Genomic DNA, 19,454 nt, shown 5'->3' with positions numbered 1-19,454 from the left:
ATGCAAAAATCTAAGAATTATACCGTAATACTGTAATGCAACTAACAGTGTTGTACATAAAAGAGGGTGGGCCTCATGGCAGCGATTAAAACAGACCCCCGTCATGATGGCAGGCTCTGCTACCAAAGACAGGTGTTTGTTTCCCAAAATGTTTTTTCTATGACACTTGGGTCAATTTCCCATCTCAATGCAGTGGGGAGTCTTGCACATGTTGTCATCACCCAATATCAAATGAGGATGTGCCCAAACTGGCATGGACCTCTTTTCCCATAGCTACCAGCAGCCACATGGCCTGGTACATGGTCTCTTGGCACCTTATATTTCTATACTTAATTGTAATAATGAGTGTTCTCTTTTATTTATTTTTTACAAATTAGCCATTGCGAGCACCAAGGGCCCGGCTGTAGCGCTTGGAGCACCTCTAACGCTATGCTCTGGTGCTATGCTTGTGCACTCAATCTGCTGCTGCTGCCCAAGCTGCACAGATTGAGGGTACGCATGCGCCAACGACATCACTCCATCTGGAAGTGGAGGCACCAGCGGCTTCACTGAGAGCGTAGGAGCACAGCTGCTGGGAGGATCGTGAGGTCAGTATGCTCCTCTCCCCATACAGCCCTCACTCCAGAGCCTCCATTGCCACCAATGAGTGCCGGGACCCACATCTTGGAATGCATGATTTTGCTAACATACTGAGACCAGTCACTCGGTATACCATAATAATATTTACACAACACTGGTCCACCAATGACTGTTTGTTACATTACGTTAGTGAGTGACCGTGCAGGTGCAAGAACACAGGTCTAGACAAGAGGCATAGCCCTGTCACTCAACTAGGAAGGAGTAGAATGCAGAGGACCGGAGTGTAGCGCTAGTGGTGCTCCAAGTGCTACGGACAGCCCCTAGGTGCTCAAAATTGCTAATTGGCATAAAAATAAAAAAGATACCTCAGCAGCAGTTCACTCTAGAGACAAAAGACAGGTATCACTTTACTCAGCATGGTCAACCCTACCAGGCAACATGCATACATCATGCCAACAGATGCTCTTAAATGGTGTCCTCAATGCTGAAAAATACAACCAGATATTTATCCATCATGCAATACTATTAGGGAGACGTCTGATTGGCTCCAAATGTATACAGCCAATGTCATTAAGAACTATCTTCAGCGTAAAGTAGAATACAGAGTCCATGGATGTGATGATACGGCCTCCACGGAGGCCTGATCTCAACATCATCCAGTCTGTCTGGGATTACATGAAGAGACAAAAGTATTTGAGCAAGCCTACATCCACAGACCTGTAGTTAGTTTTCCAAGATGTTTGGAATAACCTCCCTGCAGAGTTTCTTCAAAAACTGTGTCCAAGTGTACCTAGAAGAACTGATGCTGTGTTGAAGGCAAAGGGTGGTCACACCAAATATTGACCAGATTTAGATTTCTCTTTTGTTTGATCACTTTCCATTGGCTAACGGAAAAAATATTAACTATCAACACTTCTATTTTTGAAAGCATTCTAACATTGCAGAATTTTTTCCACATCTGCCTAAAGGATTTGCACAGTCTACTGTCCAAGATTTCAGTGAGCAACCAGGGAGCCCCAATGCAAAACCCAGAATCAAGGCCTACTTTACAAGGACTCCCATCAACAGCAAGTCTAGCACTTTGTATTGTCCTTTACATCTCATCTTTCTTTCCTCGGTCGGTCATCTATACTCAATGTGATACTGTCTTTTGCGTCTGCTTCCCCATGCATTTTTTCCCTGCATCTTTGTGTAGGGATTTCATACAGTAGGTGGGCAGTTGATACATGGGACCTCAAAGACCAATATTGTACAGAGCACCTTGGAGACTGTTAATGAGGACCAGACTGAAAATTTTTACAGAACTGGTATGTTGATTGTTTCTCATTAAAAGAACCCCTGTTCACAAGCATCATTAGGGCATATGGATGACAGAGGGGGCTTCTATGTTCTCTGGTCTTCATGAGACAACTACTTTTCCTAGAATTCCACAATAAAATTTGCAACATTCAATAGAATTTAGATTTTTAAGGCTAATTTCACTCAACTAACCTAAACAAACATCCCCTCCCTTGGCCCTCAGGCATCATTGGTCTTTATGCAATGAATTGTCCATCACTCAAATCTTCCATGTCTCAAAGGTTCAATGTAAAACGATAATCCCTCACTCCACTCCTGATACCTGAATTACATGTTAACAGAAACAATACTTCGGCCTTGTGTGCTATTTATTCTGTATGATACGTACTGCAAGTCTTCTGCTTCCAGAAGACTAATGGTAGCTACTGCTGATGCTGGCAGATTATCTGACAAACAATGGTTCTCCATCCTTCAAAAAAATAAATTGAGCGAGGTAACCGAACATTTCAAAGAGAATAATTCATCCTTTCCAAAATCTATCACATTCATCGGTCACACAGGGAAATAAATGTCAGTTTCCTGTAGTGAAGGTTCTATACATAGCTTTCTACCAAATAAAACCAGCTGGATAAAAGAGCAGTGTTGGAAGGTGGCTTCACACAAAGACCTTTTATGACTAAAAGACCTAGGGTCTACTTAAAGTGTAAAGAAAGCATTTGAACCAACATCCCTAGTGGTCAATGACTACTAAGGGGTTATCATCAAGTCCCCTGGTTGTCTAGATCCTGAACAGGTCAATGCCAAAATTCCTTGTGTTTAGGGAAAGGAGGGAGCAATGTCAGCATCTCTAGTGGTCCAAGGCAAGAACGAGATTAATGTCAGCATCCTTTGTGGTAAAGGGCAAGAAAGGGGTTAATGTTATCATCTCTGGTGGTCTATATCAGCTTTCCTGGTGGTGTAGAGTAAGAAGATGTTAATGTAATCTTCTCTGGAGATGACAGCATTTCTAGGTGGTAAAACAAATGCATAAAAGGGGATTGATGACCTATCCTTAGGATAAGCCATTAAGATCATATTGGGGATGGACCTACTCCTGGCACCTCCACTGATTAGCTTACTGAAGGGTCCGTGGCACTCTGACGAGCTGTTCATAAGACCATGACAGGCAGACCATAACATTAAGGACTTTAAATAGTGGAGTCCTAGGTAGAAATTATCATAATTCTCCTTTCCTTACTTTATTGAAAAGACATGATATAAAAATGAGACAATTTTGCAAATAGTCTTCATAAAAATCTACCATTTTTGGTATACAGAACCATGTAGACCTTCATGAGTGATCTGATCTTGGAGTAATATATTACTCCACTCCATATGCCCCATCTTGTTGGTCTTATACAGACAGTAGAAGTATAGACAGATCAGTAGAAGAAGAGTGCGTAGCCTTTAAATTGGCACATAAAGCATAGCCTTTAAATTGGCACATTACACAATAAAAAAAATATATATTTTTAATTTACACTTTCAGATTTTCAGATTTTATGACTGCCTTTAAAAGAAATCTCCGACCTTTATCAAACCATATTAAATACAGCAAAGTGCTGACTTCAGATCAGTAATTTGTAAGTTCCACCAGCAGTGGAATGTAGTGAGAGGACCTCTCGTAAAGTCCTCTCCATTATGGACAAGCGCTCAGGAGTCCTCACAATGCATTTCAGGGCCAGTGAGTATTATTGATATACAAACTACTGATTTGGAGTCAGAAGCAATTTTTTACTAAGTGTATTACTGTCCTTAAAGAGGACCTGTCAACAAGATATGCCGTGCACAATGCTGGCAGAATGTTACAGAGCAGAAGTCTGAGCAGATTGATAAAATGAATTTGGAAAGTCTTCAGACCCTTTTACTGGTTTCACATCTTGTTATGTTGCGGCCTAGTGCTAAAATAAATAAAAAAATTAGTTCAATCTGCACTCAATGCCCCATGAAGAGAAAGTGAAAACAGAATTTTAGAAACGTTTGCAAATGTATTAAAAAGGAAAACTAAAATTTAGCGGGAACATATGTCTTCAGAACCTTTACTATGACACTTGAAATTTAGCTCAGGGGCCCTTCCTTTTCTCTTGATAATTTTTTAGATGTTTCTACACCTTTATTGGAGTCACCTGTGGTAAATTCAGCTGATTGGACATGATTTGGAAAGACACAGCCCTGTCTATATAAGGACTCACAGCTGACAAGGAATATCAGAGCAAAAAACAAGCAAAAAATGCCTGTATAGCTCAGAGACAGGATTGTGTGGAGACACAGATCTGGAGAAGGGTACAAAAAATGATGCTCCACTGAAAGTTCCTAAGAGCACAGTGGTCTCCATAATTCTTAAATGGAAAAAGCTTGGAACAACAGGGACCACTCTTCCTAGCGCTGGCCACACTTCCAAATTAAGTAATCGTCTGAGAAGAACCTTGGTAGGAGAGGTGACCAAGAACCCAACGGTCATTCTGGCTGAGTTCCAAAGATCCTGGGTGCAGATGGGAGAAACTTCCAGAAGGTCAACCATCACTGCAGCACTCCACTTTTATCTGGGTTTTATGGCAGAGTGGCCACATAGAAGACTCTCCTCAGTAAAGACTATATGAAAGCCTGCCTGGAAACAAGATTCTCTGGACTGAGGAAACCAAAGTTAAACTTTTTGGCCTTAATTCTAAGCGTCTGCACAGCTCCTCACCTGCCCAATATGATCCTTACAGTGAAGCACGGTGGTGGCAGCATCATGATATGGGGGTATTTTTAAGCGACTGTGACAATGAGACTGGTCAGGATCAAGGGAAAGCTAAATGGCACAAAGTGCAGAGATATTTTTAACGAAAACCTGATCCAGAGTGCTCCGGACCTCAGACTGTGCCAAAGGCTCATCTTCCAACAAGGGAATGACCCTAAGCGTACAGCCAAGACAACACAGAAGAGACTTAGGGAAAACTCTGTGAATGTCCTTGAGTAGCCCAGCCAGAGCCCGTATATGTTGTTTACACATCTGTATTTCTGTTCCGAAAAAACAGAACATGTCCTATCCTTGGGCGCAGATGCAGGCCACGGACCCATTAAAGTCAACGAGTCCGCAAAAAAAATGGATGAAACACTAACACGACACTGACATCATCTGTATTTTGCAGATCTGCATTTTGAAGACCGCAAAATACTGGTCCTGAGTTACATCCTGTATTATACTCTAGAGCTGCACTCACTGTTCTGCTGGTGAAGTCATTGTGCACATGCATTACAGCAGGGGTGTTGCTAGGCTAAAACATTCGGGGCCTGGCCCCTAATGTTTTGTCCCAGGCCCCAAATATACTACTTGCCGGGCAGATATAACTGTATTGCGGTCCTCAGGGCGGCAATACAATTGAATCTAATGCACTGCAAGATCTGAAAGACCTGTGATGACATCACAGGTCATGTGATCAGTGCAGAAGGCAGTGGTTGAGAAGGACCTGAGATGATTTCACCATCATGTGACCAGTGGGGAGAGGACGGCAGTGAAGAGGAGGAGAAGCTGTGGTGATGTCTGTATATGAGGAGAGGTAAGTGAAGGGAGAGGCAGAGCAATGCTGGGAGTTGTGGTTATTTAACTGGGACTGTATGTTAGGGCTGAAGGGAGGGATGTTATCATGGGACTAAATGTTCAGGAGTGATGTCATTTACATGGGACTGTATGTTGGAGGAGGCTGGGGAGTGGGAGATGTTATTTACATGAGGCTGTATGTTGAAGGCGGCTGTGGGAGGGAGTGATGTTATTTACATGGGACTGTATATTGATGGTGACTGGGGGAGGGGGTGATGTTATTTATATGGGACTGTATATTGATGGTGGCTGGGGAGGGAGTGATGTTATTTACATGGGACTGTATGTTGATGGAGGCTGTGGGAGGGAGTGATGTTATTTACATGGGACTGTATGTTGGAGAAGACTGGGGAGGGGGTGATGTTATTTACATGGGACTGTATATTGGAGGGGGCTGTAGACCGAGAGGGATGTTATTTACATGGGACTGTAATAGATCCGCCTTATTTCTACAAAGAGCACTATGGGGGGCCTTATTAGTACTGAGGGGTCTGTGAGGGCATTATTAATACTGAAGGCCTCTTCTACTAATGGGGAGCATTATCACTGTTGGGGGCACTGTAGGGGGCAGTATTACTAAGGAGGGCATTCTAGAAGGGAATTCCTATTGGTGGGACTACGAGGAGCAGTATTACTATGGGGGGGGCTATCTGTACAGCACTCATTTTTCTTTAGGATAGTATTTGGGGGTATTGCGGAGCACAGCGAGCAGCAGGAGAACACTGTGGGGACTCCAGGTTGGGGGATGATGATAGAAAAGTGAGGACACTAAGATGTCCGTGTGTCACACTCTGCAGAGGTGGCTGAGAGAAGTTAAATAGATGTGTATAGTGGGCACTGCACATTGGGTACAACATATTTAATAAAACAAGTAATATCAATCAATTACATATAGTGGATTATTAGGGGATTATTATCGGGTATTATTTAGGCTACTGAGGAAGAGGTACGCAACCTCGAAACGCGTATAGCAGGAGTGGATGAGATCCTTATACTGATAAGACGTCTTACAGCATTGCAATCAGTAAAAACTATTGCGAAAAACCAACAGGAATATTGCCAGAAATTCGTATAAACGGAGGTTGGTACCGCCTCCGGAACTCAAATTAATTCAACTACACCAAACTCAGGTTACGTGGAACGCCTTGACGCTCTGACGCTCCGATCACGTGACACGCCATCTACACGTGGGCCGCTGAACAGAGACCGATAGGAAACCTGAAGGACAACGCAGCAACATCCCAGAGTGGAAGCGCAAATACCTTACGGTGTATAAGAAGAGGGGTGAGTGACCTGACTAGCAGTGGGACGCCACCACAGTCAGATACAGAAACAAGCGGAACACCAAGCAGTAAGTGAATAATATACTGCATGCAACCAACCCCTAAATAATACCCGATAATAATCCACTATACAAGCGAGACCTACTTACCTAACTAGTCATTTAAAGGTTGATGAACATTGAATAAGTGCACGGCTTAAATCGCACTTTATCAACTATATCCTATCAATTGCACTTTCTTAAATGTGGAAGATTTTAAAGGGATTTTATGAAATGTGAATAAAATGTGATATTATTTTTTCAAAACCTCCAGGAACTTCATCTGAACATTTTTAGTAATAATTTATTTTTAGCAATATTGAGGTATATTGTCATATACAATTGGGAATAATGCTTTTAAATGTATGTAATTGATTGATATTACTTGTTTTATTAAATATGTTGTACCCAATGTGCAGTGCCAGATATTGAGTGCCCACTATACACATCTATTTATTATTAGTGAGAGCACCTGTCTGTGATAACAGGAGGGGGGAGCCACTATATATATATATCAATTATCAGGCTGAGAGAAGTTGTCTGGACCGAGCGGAGAAGATGATGACGGAGAAGGAGACGTCACCTGGGAGGCCCTGGATGTGAGAGGTACTGTATGTGCTGCTGTATAGCAAGTACAGCAAAATGCGGTGTGCGCGGGAAGGGTTGAAAAAAACTTCAGCATGTTGCAGTTTTATTTTAGCAGTCTCTCGGCATGTTTGCCATGCTGCAGTGAATGGGGGCTGGAGCGGACTTCCGGGGGCACGGTGCACTAGCGGTAGCACGCATCCAGCAGACTGTTACCCCGCCGGAACAGCCTGCAGGAGAAAGCTACCGCAAGTGTGAAAGTAGCCCTAGGGAATTGGGCCATATTCACTGGGGCTTGGGCCTCGGATCCTTTGAGACCCTAGCAACGCCCCTGCATTACAGTACTAGTCTCGTACTGATCTTGAGTTACATCCTATATTATACTCCAGAGCTGCAGTCACTGTCTTGCTGGTGGAGTCACTGTGTACATGCAGTGACCCAGTGGATCACTGCATGGGTTAATTTCACGAGACTGTGTTAAATGTTGTGATTTATTGGCAAAGTACTCTTTTCTGTTCATTATGTATCCCACATGGTTATGTATGGGTAACAAATAGTTAACCCGGCAGTGTTAGCCTTAGGTTGCCAGGGTGATGGGCAGATCCCACCCCTTGATTAGTGAGCCGAAGTTGAGCAGAGCTGGAGAAGAGACGTGCATGTGTTCTCCTCAGACTAAAGCCTTATGCAGGAAACACCATTCCTGAGACTGAAAAGCTGCCAGAGAACAACTCAACTGAGAGAAGGAGAACAGACATTTTAGAAAGTTCAGAACCACTTCAGGGGCTGTGCACTGGACTCAGACAGTAAGGTAGCCGCTCGTTTATGGCAAAAGACTTTATTGCTGTGGAAAGGGTATAATGCTTGGGCGCCCACCACATTTTAAAAGGGTTTTTAAAGATTTTTGAACTGATGCCCTATCTTCTTGACTGGAGACTGTACATAGAGAGAGACCGGGAGTACTACTACTACCATCATTTACACATTTATCACCCTGTAATATTATTCAGAACTGTGCCTATGTTGCTGTATCAACTACTACTCCCATTTCCTATTCAGCAAAGAAAGACTTTCGTTACTGCAGTTATATGGGCCTGGGTATTGACTCCACCATCATCCACTCGCCCCTGCTCTCCTACCTAACATCAAGGAAAGAAAGGGGGCACCCTCCATTCACTGCACGACACTAGGGTGCGCTGGAGTGAGGACACAAACCGTGAACCACTACTACTCCTATGTGTGCCACCACTCCCATCTTCTCCTTGCTTTCCCTCCGGGTCGCTGCATACATACATACAGAACCACTACTACTCCTATGTGTGCCACCACTCCCATCCTCTTCTTGCTTCCCCTCTGTGTTCCTGCATACATACATTACAGTACAATACATTACTTATCCGGAACTGATCCTGATACTACTCCAGAGCTGTACTCATTAGTCTGATGGTGTAAATGTGACATAGAGAAGAAAATCTGATGGAAATGATAGGCGGCATATGTTGATATAAAGCAATACATACTAATACAGGCGGTGTACTGTATAATAGTTTGCACTGACATATCCTAGGTGACGACATTTCACCTGCATTGGGATGTGGACAGTAAATGGTTAATCACGCGGATGTGTCCTTTATGCCCAGGTGCAGTACATAGGATCCGACTGCATTCTGAATGTCACATGAAACATGAAAATGTCAAAAGAAACCCGAAAAGGCCATTTTATAAGATGAAAGGTCATTTTCAATAAGCCGAGTTATAGAATGTAATCATTAGGTACAAACACGAGCATCAGCCCCCCGGAGGGAATTTTACGCTCTTTGAGGGTCGCTTATGAAAAAAACAATATTTCAGCGCAAAAGTAGTGAAAAAAAATATTGCGCAGGGCTGTGTCATATATACTCTATGCCCCCATGTACGTTCTACCAGCTGACAACAAGCAGCTGCTGACATAAGGGATAGAAGGATTCTTCTAAAGGGTGGAATTCGCTTGCATTATTAGCATTTCAGGACCGATTCCTGCCCAAAGGTCCAGAGCATTATGGGAACCCATTATCAAACCGCATAGTAAAGCTAAGTAAAATACTCTGCTATCCATCTGATAGTTAAATGAGAGGATTCCAACTGGCAGCAGTCACCACTAGGGGGAGCTCATACCATATGGTTTTTTAGAGCAGTTATTTTTCAAAGGGAGAAAAAAAAGGGGGGCAAAAAAGGGTTAAACAGTCAGAGAATTTCATTTCATTTAATAGAGAATGGTAAAACTAGCAAATTTCTAAATCACTTCATCTGCCTGCATTCAGCTGAAATAAAGCTGTCATGGCCACTAGGGGTCTCACTTCCACCTGATTTGCAGTCTACTACTGCCTGCTGTCAGGCAAGATCCGTCCTTAGTAACAGAGACGACTCGCGGGAAATGGTGGCGTGTCAGAGCTAGCGGAGATACTAAGCATGATAAAACAACTGCTTCTACACAGCTTTTGAAGATTATAGGAGCCACTTGTGTGATCAATGTGATCTCCCCCCTCTGTGAGCTCTGGAGCTGTAAACAAACATAGCGAGAAGTAAGGGAAAGGACATCACAGCAGTACAGTGCTGGCAGATTCCACAGAAGCTTCTGAGTGAAATGCATCTAGCTGTGCAGCTGAAACAGGGAATAATATGGCTGAAAGAGATATTAGGGAAGCCTAAAAAAGCTGGATGCAGGCATATTTAAAAAAAAAAAATTTAAACTACTGTCTAAAGAAGTACAGCCATTATGCAAACATTTTTTTATTTTTTATTTTTAACTCAGGTACAATAAAGCCGAATTAATTGGCTGATGCGGCAATTCCAGCCATTTCCTCTGTTTTGGACTGGAACTAGGAAGCGGAGAGCGGGGGCTACAGTGGCACTAGAACAGCAGTGAACTTTCTGGCCCTTAAAATGTCTCTAACTTCATTAGGAGTATCTGTATGCATAAAGCTCCCCCTAGAGGCCGTTTCATGTTAACAAAATGTAATCGTGCATGGAATCTGGTGGAGCAATTAATCACTAAGGGTTATGTCTAGGATGTGCTAGGATATGCCATAAATGTCGGATAGGTGCGGGTCCCGTCTCCCGCAGTAAAACACTGGTAAGAAGTGCATATCATTAAAGTGGTATTCCAACCTTTGACATTTAGGACATATCTACACACTTGTCCAGCTGTTTTTGTAACTCCCAGAGAAAGTAAATGGAGAGCTGTGAAAATGAACAGTCCCCTCTCCATTCATTCTTCACCTGAGAGCTCCATTCTGAATATGGGTGCAAGTTACAGAGATGGAACCTGTGGCTATGCCATAAATGTCTATGATGGGCATAGCCTCTAAGTGTACTTAGCCACTTAGCAGTTTGTAAACTCACGATAAATAGACCCCACCCAGGGAATGCCCCCAAACTATGTGTAACTGCCCGTTTATGGGTGGAGGTTAAATAAGACCCACACATTTTTTGGCCCGGGTCAGCCCAAATTTGCAGGGGTTTTCTCTGAAAATTAGGGACAGTCCTTGCAAATTTGGGACTGTTGGCAACTATGCTCAAAGGAGTTCTCTGGGAATAAAGATTTTTTCTGTACTGCCTACAGCCATTCTCCGTAAATAGAAGATTCATACTTATCTGCTCCCTGCTGCTCCGGTCCGTTGCACTGGCTCCCTGGTCTGTTTATATCTGGCGGTGTATGACCATGGTCACATGCTCCGCTGCAGCCAATAACTGGCTTCAGCTACGATGTGCCGCTTGTAAGCATGTTGCCACAGAAGCCAGTTATTGGCTGGAGCGGTGCAGTGTTTCCGGTGGCGTCACTGGCACTGATGGGCGGGCTTTAGCATGGGTGCCAGAGGTACCAGCTGTACATATATAATTATATACAGGAGATTATACCAGCATGGTCCATATCACTAGATACAAGAAGATGTTATATTGTATACATATTATTGTATACAGTGATATGGAGCATGCTGGTATAACCTGGGCATCTCCTGTATATAATTATATATGTACAGCCGGTATAATTTATATATCTTCTTGTATATAGTGATATGGACCATGCTGGTATAACCTGGGTATCTCCTGTATATAATTATATATGTACAGCTGGTATAAGTTATACATCTTCTTGTATATAGTGATATGGACCATGCTGGTATAACCTGGGTATCTCCTGTATATAATTATATATGTACAGCTGGTATAAGTTATAATCTTGTATATAGTGACATGGACCATGCTGGTATAACCTGGGTATCTCCTGTATATAATTATATATGTACAGTCGGTATAAGTTATAATCTTCTTGTATATAGTGATATGGACCATGCTGGTATAACCTGGGTATCTCCTGTATATAATTATATATGTACAGTCGGTATAAGTTATAATCTTCTTGTATATAGTGATATGGACCATGCTGGTATAACCTGGGCATCTCCTGTATATAATTATATATTTACATATTGTAATGTGTATGGTATAAGTTATACATCTTCTGGTATATTATATACCGCAAGATGTATAACTTACACCAGCTGTACATATATAACTATATACAGGAGATGCCCAGGTTATACCAGCATGCTCCATATCACTATATACAAGAAGATTATAACTTATACCGACTGTACATATATAATTATATACAGGAGATGCCCAGGTTATACCAGCATGGACCATATCACTATATACAAGAAGATTATAACTTATACCAGCTGTACATATATAATTATATACAGGAGATGCCCAGGTTATACCAGCTGTACATATATAATTATATACAGGAGATACCCAGGTTATACCAGCATGTTCCATATCACTATATACAAGAAGATTATAACTTATACCGACTGTACATATATAATTATATACAGGAGATGCCCAGGTTATACCAGCTGTACATATATAATTATATACAGGAGATACCCAGGTTATACCAGCATGCTCCATATCACTATATACAAGAAGATTATAACTTATACCGACTGTACATATATAATTATATACAGGAGATGCCCAGGTTATACCAGCATGCTCCATATCACTATATACAAGAAGATTATAACTTATACCGACTGTACATATATAATTATATACAGGAGATGCCCAGGTTATACCAGCATGGACCATATCACTATATACAAGAAGATTATAACTTATACCAGATGTACATATATAATTATATACAGGAGATGCCCAGGTTATACCAGCTGTACATATATAATTATATACAGGAGATACCCAGGTTATACCAGCTGCACATATATAATTATATACAGGAGATGCCCAGGTTATACCAGCATGCTCCATATCACTATATACAAGAAGATTATAACTTATACCGACTGTACATATATAATTATATACAGGAGATGCCCAGGTTATACCAGCTGTACATATATAATTATATACAGGAGATGCCCAGGTTATACCAGCATGCTCCATATCACTATATACAAGAAGATTATAACTTATACCGACTGTACATATATAATTATATACAGGAGATGCCCAGGTTATACCAGCTGCACATATATTATATACAGCGCCCTAAGCTCCTCTCTCACATTGCAGCCACAGAGACGTCGCAGAAGGCCCTACATTCTAATCGGCCAATTACAGAGCCAGCCGAGGTGCTGCTTGGCCCTCTCTTAATTGCCAAACACATACCTAGCTCCTCAGCCAGGGCAGTACTATTTGGTGTATCACAGGACAGCCATCTCACGGTCACTTTTACCACAGCCATTGCTAAGTATACAAAAGTAGAGAGTAGAAGCTAGGTTTGGTGAGTACAACATTCCTTACGGATTTCTTGTTTTATTTAGCTGATACTGTAATATAGCTTAATGTTTACATTCTGTTCATAATAGTATCTTTATAATGTAGTATCTTGCATGCTGTAGTATCGAACTATTGTGCGCCACTGTCCCGTTACGATGTCCTCCTTTTTGGGGTTCTGCAAGTTGCCACCCTACATTAATCAGCGCAGGGCGCACTATGAACGGCACAGGCAGTGCACTGCATGCAGACAGACTATTATAGCTAAATGATGAAGTACATGAAAGATATAGTATATTGGACTGTAGTATTCAGGTTAAATTGCAGTGTTGGCACTTTGCGATAAATAAGTGGGTTTTGGGTTAAAGTTTGGGCACTCGGTCTGTAAAAGGTTCACCATCACTGGGCTAGGTCAACACTAAAGCCTATTCATTAGTGCTGGTGACATCACCAGGCTAACTGCTAGGCGGAAGCCCCCTCCTAGCTTTACCCATGGAGAACCCAGTACGTCACCAGATCTCCTGAAAAATCCTTTGCCCTGTGCTATGTCCGGGTTCAGCTCTGAACTCAGACAACCCCTTTAATTTACTAAAACAACTGTACTTAAAGGGGTTATGGAAAAAAATAATATATATATATATATATAGCACTGTAAATCTGATGGTCAGCAATATATGGCTAAACTACGCAAGTTTTTGGCAAAAAAATATCTATTTCCTCATTTCCCTGGTTCTCTTCTGGCCCTTTGTTTACCTGCAATAAAAACCATCTCTGCCCCTCCCCCTGCACTGCTAAGGGAGTGGATACAAAAGCTGCCCTGAGTGAGATGTCTGCCTGCTGGGGGACTCTGCAGCATGTTGTATGTGTAGGACTACAAGTCCCAGGTGTATAATAACACTGCTGATACACACAGCATCTCCCCCTACCTGTTCTTGTGCAATGCTATGCAGAACTCCTCTGTCAGCTCTTGTGCCCAGCATTTGTCTCCTCACTGCCTGCAGCTACTCAGTAAAGCCTTCAGCCCTGAGTCTGTGCTGCTGAAGGGGTTAAGAATCCAGGGAGAGAGCAGACATATCTGATCTCTTAGGCTTGTACAGCAAACAGCATCAGAGCAGGGAGAGACGCTGACATCACAGTGACCCTCAGTAAAATCTGAGAAAGCAGCAACTGGAGATAAAGTAAGTGAATTGTAAAGTCCTTACATTTGCCAAGTTAGAAACATACAAAGAACAAAAAAATAACTCAGACAACCCCTTTAAGTATGCACCAATAATGCTCTATACACCCGAGCAGCTCTAAATGGGTTCAAGTCCATCCATATTGAGAATTCACTGATATGCCACTTATAAGTGGAATTCCCCTTTAGGATATAGACCAAAAAAATGACAAGCAGTTAGCGGTATTTTATTATTTTATCATACTCAAAAGCCATTATGGCCCTTGGAGGGAGACACCGTTCACCCTTAGATATACGCACACAGGGCAGCATTACATCTCATCCTCCACTGGCGCCATTCTTTAATATTGCAGGACCTCCTGGAGAGGATCTAACATCAAAACATGTGCAACTTTCATTCCAACCCCTCCTTGAAGCCAAAAACTAGCGTGATGAACCTGTAGCCCCCAACATAGAGTAATTATATACAACACAAGGCCATAATAATCTCAGTCGTGTATCCTGGGACAGATCCGCTGGATATTGAGGAAAGGTGGAAAATGTAAATTTCTCTTCTCGGGAGACAAGTAAAGGATTTACATGAATGACTGTTCTGTATGACTTCACCCCCTCTGCGTCTACTAAATGTCCTAATGTAATTTTGTAAATGGACAGCATTTGTCCGCCAGGCTTGTGTTGTGAGGAGGGTAATGAAATTTGAATGCAAAAGTTCTGAGGACCACATCTGTCAGACGTTCTCCTTTCCAACTTTCCAATACATAATACACAATCCGAGAGGAGCAAACTTCATAATGATGTCCGTAATCTCATCACACAAGGTCTGCACGGTGAAATAAATACAAGAAGAAGATGTAGATAGTGAAGTAATTCAACAGTGGTCACCTGCAGACCTCGAGTAAGGACGAGTGAAGATCTGTGAAAGCCTCTAGGTAAAACAATTGAGGACTCCTCCTCTTTTTCTTTGAAAGAAGGAAAATATAAAGTAATACTTCCAAGATTATAGTGCCATACAGTACCAAATAACATCCTTAAAATTCCCAGTGCCATATGTCAGGTGGCACCCTGTGCAGTACCATTTGTTAGCACTCCCTTCCCTCATATGGAGTACTGTCAGACACTGCTTATTTGTACAATTTGTGATTTGCATAACCGCTGCGCTGTCCAGCTAATGGTTCTAACTAGAGATGAGCGAATTTTTCAAAAATTCAATTTTGCCGGTTCGCCGAATAAAAAAAAAAAAAGTGGTTTGAAATTTATTCTGGACGAACCGCGTTACAAAACGGCTATATCCTGGATGCAGAGAGCCTTTATAGTGGAGTAGAACACTGTGCCTTGCAGTAACACGCATAGGGAGTCTGCTTTGGTAGTGAAATAATACTGTCAGTCAGTATGACATGCAGATGACAGGCGTCGCTCTTAGAATCACTGCACACTTCACTTATTTGAGCAGTCATGGGGCGAAAACTGACCAAGTAACTCAAGTATAAACTCAGCCTTATAGGTCGATGTTAGCGCCAAGAAGAAGCGCGCTCCCTTTACACCGTCGTCAGCTGATTCCACATAGATGTCTACAGAACCTGTTCTATTAAACGCTTATACAAGTAGACAGAGTGGAGAGGGTGTCAGCAGTAAGTTTGTGTCGATATCAATGAATATTTTGCCCTTCCTCTGATCCGTCAGAACAATAACCCACAAAAAACGGATCCTGTCTGTGGAGCATCCGCCTTCACTCGGTCAGGATTTGGTCAGTAATCCATAAGTATTGCTAATGCAAAAAAAAAAAACAGGAGCGGATCCAAAACAGAGATGACACGTGAATGGAGTCTTTGCATGTCTTCTGTGTTTTGTACCCACTCCTGCTTTTGGCTATCAAATCACAAGCCAATTCTGATTGTACCACACAGGCCTTACAGCTGCTACACAGACAGGATCTGTTCTGTGTCTCATTTTTCCTTCCTTCTGACAGATCAGAAGAAGGGTCAAATAAATGATGATGTGAGCCAGACCGAAATGCAAAATAGTAGCCCAGTCATGAAGTGAGGAGGGTGGGAACGGCATGAGGAGACCACAGAGTGGCCCAATGACCGAGTCTGGAGGTGGCAGCAGCATCAGAAGGAGGCCACAGAGTGGAACAATGACAGAGTGTGGAGGTGGACCATCATCAGGAGGCCACAGAGTGGCACAATGACAGAATGTGGAGGTGGCAGCAGCAGCATCAGGAGGCCACAGAGTGGAAAGGTGACATAGTGTTAAGGTAGCACCAGCATCAGGAGACCACGAAGTGGCAAGGTGACATAGTGTAGAGGTGGCAGCAACATTAAGAGGCCACAGAGTGGCAAGGTGACAGTGTGGAGGTGGCAGCAGCATCATGAGACCACAGAGTGGCAAGGTGACATAGTGTGGAGGTGGCAGCAGCATCAGGAGACCACAGAGTGACCCGGTAACAGAGTGGGGAGGTGGGTGGCAATACCAGTACCAGCTGAAGAAGGTGGGTGAAAGAAGTAGCACTTGGCATCAGATGTGTGGCATAAGGCGGGTGGCAGCATCAGAATAGTAGCTGAGGCAGGTAGCCAGAAGAAACCGGTCTCTTTTGTCAAAGTGTTGGTGTGGCACCATGGATGATCTATTCTGATGCATCAGGCATTGATGTGTGGAAGTCCTGGCTAATCCATGCCTGAATTATCTTGACAAAAGTCCCTCCACATTTTGGGTGGACAGGCAAGTTCTTCTTGGGGTAACTATGGCCCCCGCCAGGCATGAAAGCTTGCCCAGGGCAAACTCGGCCAGTTGCGGCCACAAATCCAGTTTGGTTGCCCACTAATCCAGCGTATCTTCAATGACGGCTGGCTGGCAGGGTGCACAGCAAGTATACCATCACCTGCTGGTTCAGGTTCTGCTCTATGTCTAGCTGCTGGTGAGTAGTTTCTTCACTATGCGAGTGAAGAAAGCTGCTCATCAGCGACTCTAGACTCAGACTACTGCTGATGGAGCTGGTACTGCTCCTATCCCCCCTCCCCAGCAGCCATGGCAGTGGAACTTGATCGCAGAGGGCCCCCCTGGTCAGATCTGCGAGAGGATAGACGATGGTGCAGATAGGCAGCGGCCAACTGAATACATAGGATGTCTCTGTAGTAGTTCAGTTTGTCCTCCCTCTCAGTGGGTGTAAAAAGGGTCCCCATTTTGAACCGTTAGCAAGGGTCCAACAAGGTGGAGAGCCTGAAGTCATCCCTCTGCCTAATGGTGACAATTCGTCTGTCACTACGCAAGCAAGTGAGCATGCATCGGGCCATTTGTCCAAGAGACTCGGAGGGACTCCCTGCCTCCATCTCCACTGCATACTGCCACGGTGTGTCTGGGTCCTCTTCCTCGTCTTCCTCAACGCCCTGTAGCTCCTGTGCCTGCTCCTTCTCTCCTGTCACCTGTGTAGAAAAACCACCTATTTCGCTACACATTGCTTGTGCTCCAATGTCCTGCTCCTCCTCCAGTTCAGCCCCCACAGGGCTCATGTAGCCGTGAGATGTAGGCGTCACGTCTCCAGTCCCCTGACCAGCCAGATTTGCCAGCATCTGTTCCGGGACATAAAGCAGTGGAATGACATTGTTCATTCCGTAGTCCTAGCGACTGACAAATAACGTGGCCTCCTTAAAGGGCACGAGCAATCGGCAGGTGTCACGCATGAGCTGCCACTGGCTGACATCGAAGTTACACAGGGGAGTACTCCTGTCCGCTTGGATCATCAAGAAATCGCTTATGGCCTTTCTCTGTTTGTACAGTCGGTCCAACATATGGAGGGTGGAATTCCAAAGGGTTGAAACGTCGCATATCAGCCTATGTTGGGGATGCCGTTCTGCTGCTGCAGCTCAAGGATGGTGTGCTTTGTGGTGTATGAGTGGCTGAAGTGCATACAAAGTTTCTTGGCCATTTTTAGGATGTCTTGCAGATGGGTGGAAGACTTCAGGAACCGCTTGACAACCAGAATGAACACGTGTGCCATGCAGGGCGCATGGCTCAGCCCTCCTTGATGCAGCTCTGACACCATGTTCTTCCCGTTGTCGTTCACCATGGTTCGACTTTTCAGTTGTCGCAGAGAAAGCCAAGATTCGATTACTTCATGAAGGACACGGAGCAGTTTTTCCCCTGTGTCACTCTGCCCAGGCAAACGAGGTGCAGAACAGCGTGACACCGTCGTGCCCTGCACATGTGTTATGCTGGAGGAGCACTGTGAATTGTCCCTGCAGTGGAGGCTGAGGACACGGTGGAGGATGAGGAGGCAGCGGCGTGAAAACGTGGAGGCGGAAGCGTCGTCACCTGGCCAAATTGCTGGTGTGGCTGTGCAGGAACCACATTCACCCAGTGGGCCATAAAGGACATGTATTGTCCCTGACCGTAGTTACAGCTCCACACATGAGTGCTGCCGTGCACTTTGGCAGACACCAACAGGCTCAAGGACTGGCCCACCTTCTGTTCTACATGTGTGTGCAGGGCTGGTACTGCCTTTTTGGCAAAGAAATGACGGCTTGGGACTCTCCACCTCGGCTCGGCACAAGCCATTAGTGGCCACTAGCACATTCAGCTTCTGTGCCGTTGGATGAGTGCACGCATACTATTGTGTCTTGGCAATCGCTTCGGTGATCGATTGCTGATGGAATGACTAATGAGGAGTAGGAGGGCGAGGAATTACATAGCTGTATAATGGCAATTTGGATCCCCAGTCAGTGCAGCAAGGTGTAATAGGATTGTTCCTATTGACATGAGGAGAGAAATAGAAAAGCGTCGCTTACCGGCGTGGTTCAAACTCTTTATTCGTACAAAAAGGTACAAGATAAAATCTTCGGGCTGGAGCGTGCGGTGCGATACAGCTGGAGTCAGCGGCGACGGCCGTTTCGCGCTAACTTGCGCTTCGTCAGGCCAGTGCCTATTACCCAGGCTGTAACCTCCCCTACTGAACCCTGTTCTACATAAATGCTGTGGAATGATTCCTCCCTATTCTTTCCCTACACCTTGAATAATCTTTCCCTGCACTTGTAAATCGTTTTTTTTTAGCACAATGACGTTTTTTCTAGCACTGCCCCTAGCGCCTGCTGACGTCT

General features: G+C 43.8%; 1 protein-coding gene across 2 annotated transcripts in view; it reads right to left on the bottom strand.

The window, feature by feature from the left end:
• CTBP1 (C-terminal binding protein 1) overlaps positions 1–19,454 on the bottom strand; it is a 291,924-nt gene that overhangs the window by 264,987 nt on the left and 7,483 nt on the right. The gene's annotated exons all lie outside the window — the stretch shown is intronic.

The sequence above is a fragment of the Bufo gargarizans genome, chromosome 1, assembly GCF_014858855.1.
Source record: "Bufo gargarizans isolate SCDJY-AF-19 chromosome 1, ASM1485885v1, whole genome shotgun sequence".
In the NCBI taxonomy this organism is placed as follows: Eukaryota; Metazoa; Chordata; class Amphibia; order Anura; family Bufonidae; genus Bufo; species Bufo gargarizans.
Note: the sequence above shows the minus strand (reverse complement) of the source record. Positions and strands in the feature narration are given on the sequence as shown.